This window comes from Euwallacea similis, chromosome 19, assembly GCF_039881205.1.
Source record: "Euwallacea similis isolate ESF13 chromosome 19, ESF131.1, whole genome shotgun sequence".
NCBI lineage: Eukaryota > Metazoa > Arthropoda > Insecta > Coleoptera > Curculionidae > Euwallacea > Euwallacea similis.
In genome coordinates, this window is record NC_089627.1 from 2,177,192 (window position 1) to 2,183,191 (window position 6,000).

Consider the following 6,000-nt stretch of genomic DNA (forward strand, 5'->3'; position numbering starts at 1 on the left):
ATTAATCTTCTCAGTGAAGTTTTATAGATATTTAGGTAAAAAAGATGTTGCAGACCGTGGTACCAGGAACCCCTTAGGCTCTCAGATGAATGGTACAAATCATATTAATTGTTAAGGAATATTGTGGCTATTGATCTTCTCAAAAAGGTGATTGTCGGTTTCTATAGAAAATTTAAGTTCATGCCTAAGATGCAAAAGTGAGGAATTATCTATGGGACGAAAGATAGTGTTAAGGCTGTCAGTGGAGGAATTTATATAAATACAACTCTTAGAAAAATAAGTCTATTTTTAAGGAATTTCTGAAATAATCAGCCAATGTAGTTCTGTAGATCTTAGAAGTTAAGTATGAAAACTGGAAAAACAACTGTATAAGCTTATCAAACGATCAAAATAGGCATATTCTTCGATCATTGCCAAAAGACGTAACTGCTCACATAAACTTGCTGAATCACCCAGTTTTCAAGGCTCAAACCAGCCATATCAATTCAATGACCTTTGACCACATTCGATGATAATTTCCGTAGCTTTCACAAAAGGAAGTGTAAGATGACATCATTGATGACATAAAGCAACATGTCCTTATTTAAAACGGCATCTAAGAGTTTCCATTCCTAAACTCGACGAGCAAAAACCAGAAAGCAATTTGCCTCGATGACTAAGTGCATTTGGACTGGCCGAAAACTGAAATTGACGCTGTGGCTACTTCTTGGACAGGCACCTGCCATAATAAAGCGACTTCTATTGTTTTTGTTAAACAACTTTTTTTCAACATGGTAATGCAAGAACGTGCATGACGATGGTTCCAAGACCCCCAGTCAGAGTGAGGGTTTGGCTATGTAGGTGTTCATATGTATACTGTATGTGGTGGTCAAAAATCATTAATATTTCAAATATTAAATTCGAAGGTCTTTGTAGTTTAGCATTATCTTTGTCCGTGTTCCCAAGATGATAAACTGGTCAAAAAGGACCATATTCATCAAATATGGGTTGATGTTTAGTATACGTGGTGCTCGAAAAGTAAACCACCTTACTTTAATCGCATACATCAATTTTATAATGTGATGATTTTTTCTGACCGCAAGTTATTACAAGAAACCCAAAAGTATTGCAACGGCGATAAAATGTGCGTGTCTGGGTAATGTTAATGTAATGCACTATTTTTCTCGAAGCCCGTTACAATAAAAAAAATGCAAGAAAGCTTTTTGCGTTAAATTTACTGTATTATTAGAACATGTTTGATATGAAAATATCCATTGCATAACAGACGAAGAAAGTAACTCTTGACGCACGAGCGTAAAATTTTACGCACGAGTCACAAGCAAGAACGGTAATCATGCGAGTCTTAAGAAACTTTCTTGGGAGTTATGTACAAGATGGCGAATTTTCTATGGATTTATGGGGTTTAGGCAAAACGGTAATAAACCCTGAACATTATTAGTTACATTATAGCAGCCCATTCTTTCCTGTCTTGATCTTGAGCTTCCAAGAATTTTCCAATCAAGTTCGCCACTGATAGTGACTAACGAGTTTTTAATAAAATAGAAAGACACTTATTTTTGAAATTCTCCTGGTAAGCAATGAAAACATTAACAGCCCCAATAAAGATATCAAATTCAATATAAGACTTCCTCAAGTATGCGCATAAAAACATGTTTCTTGGGTGATTTGGCTCGAGTCCAAAATTCGGCGGCGATTTTTATTCATGCGCGAAATTTATGGCCTATTTTGGAAACTTCTATACCTGGTTGCACGTTCAGCATCCATTATTTTTAGTTTTAGTTCTTTGTTAATGCATTATGCATGTGAGTTTTTGCGAACTTGTTCTTTAAAGTGCTTTTTGAGGGGTAAAAGCTGCAGTCACGCCCACCGGAGCTTAAGAAGAAGCTACGTTAGTGTTTAATATCAAAAACTTCTTTGTGTTGTGCAATCTAGGCACGCGAAAGATAGTTGCAAAGAGAGGGTAAAAGAATATAAAACTGAAAGCTGTCACTTTGTATGAACATTATCTTGGAATTAAAGCGGAAAGTTTCAATGTTCCCAAGGTGTACAAGAAACTTTATTGATCTGATTAAAATTTCCATCAATTTTGTAGGATAGTGTTTCTGACTAAAAGGCGCATGGAATTGAACCGTTGCGCAAACAAATGATAGAGCCTAAACAGCACATAAAAATAGGGAAATACATGGAACTCGTGATATCCCAGTTCTCTAATATCGCCAACTACTGGAAATTTAAATCCAAATTCAGGGTACGCTCCTATCTCATTTTTGCTACATTAGACACCAATAAGGGACACTTTAGTCAACCTCTCCCCCATATTACTAAAGGACTCCGGACCCATAAAATATACCAAACAAAAGGGTTATCTCCTCACTCTCGTAAACTTGATTAAATTACGTCCAACAGTAAGTGCTGGGAATAGATAACCGGCACATATTCGGCTACGATTGTAATGTTAATGATAATGGCTGTTAAGATAACTTCCAGATAAACTAGAAATTATTTATGGGGGTTATTACTATTTTCGGCGTTTATTAGGCTTTAATTCTTTGAGGTGATAAGGGGTTGTCGACGTCGTTACTGTTTACCTGTAGCGTCGTAGAGATGCAGTAGACATGGAGGTGTTATTAGTGGAGCCAACGCAGGTTATAAATTAGGTGCCACTAAGGACAGTGTCACAACAGATTATTAAATCATCGTAATAGTTATTAGTGTTGACAGTTTTATTTATTATCCCTCCACGCCCCGCCGCTGACTGAAATAGATCCACGAATCAAACTCTAACTCCATCAGGGATTAGAATTTTCATAACTGTGACCTGTGCTGAGGCACATGAATTATGACTGTCGTCTTTATAGTTTTACATGAGAGTTAAAAAAGGCTTCTTCATCTTGGTGTTAAAATTTATGAACTGATTATTGACTAATTATTTAATAAACGTCATCCCTAGACTTGGGGTTTGAATAACGGTCTTCTTGCGCATATATAAAGAGTTGGGGCATAAGTTGGAATTTAGATTTACGACCGTATAATTCATATTTATTTTCAACCCCATCTGGGACATAAAAACTAATTATAAACAAACATAAATACGGGCCGAGGTGGATTGTTGCTTTTGCGCCTGCAGGACCGGATTTTTAAACTTATAAGGGTGGTTTTTTAAATTTTGCTTCGCGGACCTTATGCGTTTTAGATGTTATGAAAAACTTTGGTGTCATAAAATGTGGGAATTTTATGTACATTTTGATAGAGATTCCTTAAGTCGTGGTACTAAAACATGCCAATTTCACAATTTAGAGTTAGGTGCTTCGAGATTCACTACCTATCTGATTCTTGTGTTTCTGGAACCTTCTTGTACATTCACGGAAATTCTCATGGTAAAAAATAAATCATTTCACCATCCGAAATTTGAGCTTTAAAAGCGAGAACACACCGTGGTTACTCTAGATACTACTTCTTTTGTTTCTGAGTTAGAGTGACAATATTTTCAAAAAAATATTAAAAAAAACAATTCTGGACATTCAGTTCTAGGCTTTTATATTAATAAGGGATATTGTGGAAAATACCTGTCTCTCAAAGCTACAATAATTGTTTTTAGATTCTTGTGCCAAGAGTTCAGCAGATACAGTATTCGATTCTATCTCAGAAGCGGTTTTGGTTCTACGATATTAGAGGGGCACATGGGATGACATAATCGCTTCAGTGTCCATCAAGCCATTGTGACCAGGGAAATAATCCTTTAGGTATGTACATTCATTTTATAAATATCTGTTTAGTAACTTGAGAGGTCTAGGGTGCACAATGTCAATCCGTCTTATGGTTAAGAGAAAATACACTTTTTAGACATCCTAAGAGGATCATAGTAACAATAACTTCGAGACGAAATTAATCCACCCCTCACATGAGGAAACGAAAAGTGTAATATCTCATGAATCTAACACTGTACACTGATTCTGGTCCTGGGGGGTTTGCGTGAAGAGATATGAGGACATCTTAGTGCCTTAGACACATTATTATTGTCCCCAAATGTAATTTCTAACTATTTTTATCAGATTCCGGCTATAAATAACGAAATAATAATAATGTTTGAGCTAAAACTAAAACAAACATTTTTGAGGTTATGATGAATCAAACTAAAGAAATTGCGGGAAATCTCTCCAGTATTATTATTCTATCTCTCTGAGTTGTGCGACCTGGGAAGCCGAGACAAGGATAGGTATATGACGGACCAATCCTGTAGTACACATATTGACATCCTTATTCGGCTTTCGTCTTGACGTTTTCGTACTCTGTCTTGTCCGTGTTGACCGATTAACCCAGATTCCTTCAAAGTTAATCATCCCCTTTAAATGGCGCTAAAACAATTCACATTGGAATGTGTGGAATGTAGGTCAGTTCTGGTGAACCGGATATTACTGGTTTTTTAAAAGTGGTATCGTTTTTTTGCCCTTGAGCTGGCGCTTCGGGTGGAATTTTTGCAATGCGAATAAAACTGTTTTTTTCCACGGTTTTTTTTCCGGGAATTATTTTTGAAGTGAAGTGAGCATCCCATACAGGGTGTCTGTTTCTGAAGGTCAACCATGGCGGTCTGGGTAACTATAAAGGATATGAGGTCGGTTAAATTGTCCAATTGAAACGTTTTTTTTTTTTTTTCTATTGATTCGTTTATTGATCCAATTCCACATTTTTCGCTTTTAAATTTGAGGATTTCAATACTCGTTACTTTTATCGTGGTCATTGCAAAGGTCAGCGTATATCTTCTTTTGGGCTGTTTTTCACCCCCCACGTTCACGGCCCACATTTCCCCTCAATTTTTTTGCAGGTAATTAGAACAACCCAAATTATTTATAGCAGTTTTTCATTAACAGCTCTCTCCTTTCCCTGGACTTTTTGCAAGCCATGTTTTTTATCATAATGCGTGTATTATTGAAAAATTTCAAACAGCAACGATAAAGGACAGTAAATCATAAAAATTAAGTTTACATCGAAGTGAGGACAGATACGAAAAGTTATCAGCGGACACTTTTGGTCTATAATTAAATGTCTCATCTCATGATTATGATCATTTCACTCATCACTAAGTGTTGTTCATTCTTGTAACACTTCATGAGGCTATTCTGTGCGTAAAATTTGATTTGAAACGCGATGGCACTTAGAAACAAAGAAACAAAAAGAACCTTTTTTAACACTTTATCCACTCTGTAACTAAAAAAACGAAAATTAAAATGCATGTTTTCACGAGCAACTGATCATAAAACCTGGAACAGTCTTTATGTGCAATTGGTGATGTTATACGAGTATTTTCGAAAGAAATATTGTGTTCAGTTTATTTTACTTTCCCATGATGTTCCAGGTGTTTCTTTACGTCCCACTAATTGCTTTTCTAGATCAGCTTTATTTGGCATTAAACTACATCTATAAAATAAATCGATATATGCCGACACATACCTGACCATAAAGCAGCAGCATTGAAGTTTTAATTTTATAAATTAATACATCGATGGATTAAAGCACAGCAGAACCGTTATAGTAATCATAGGCACACGATAACCGATACGGTAAACATGGCGATAGACATAAATATGCAAACACCTTCTATTGACACAAAAATGTAAATGCGCCTTTCCACTCTACCAATTACGGACCGTGTTCGGCACATTATTAACCAAACATCCAGCTAATTTGAATATTTAAGGATTATTTAAATATGAATCTTCTTTGTTATGGAAATTCCGACCGGTCAGTGGCCAATAATCAATCAAAAGCCGCGCGACCTGTCAAACAGACAAAATTGAAATTTTTAATCCATTAGTGTACCGTAGTGTTTGATTGAATATCGTTTTTTAATCAGCGATAGAGGTGAAATCTGATTTCGTTGACTTTGTTTGAGGTGTCAAGGTTGTGCAAGAATAGCCTTATGCTTTATACCCCATGGGAGTGTGAGTGAAAAAAAATGAGTGCCTGTTTTTCCAAATTATGAAATACTAGCTAACCAAGCAT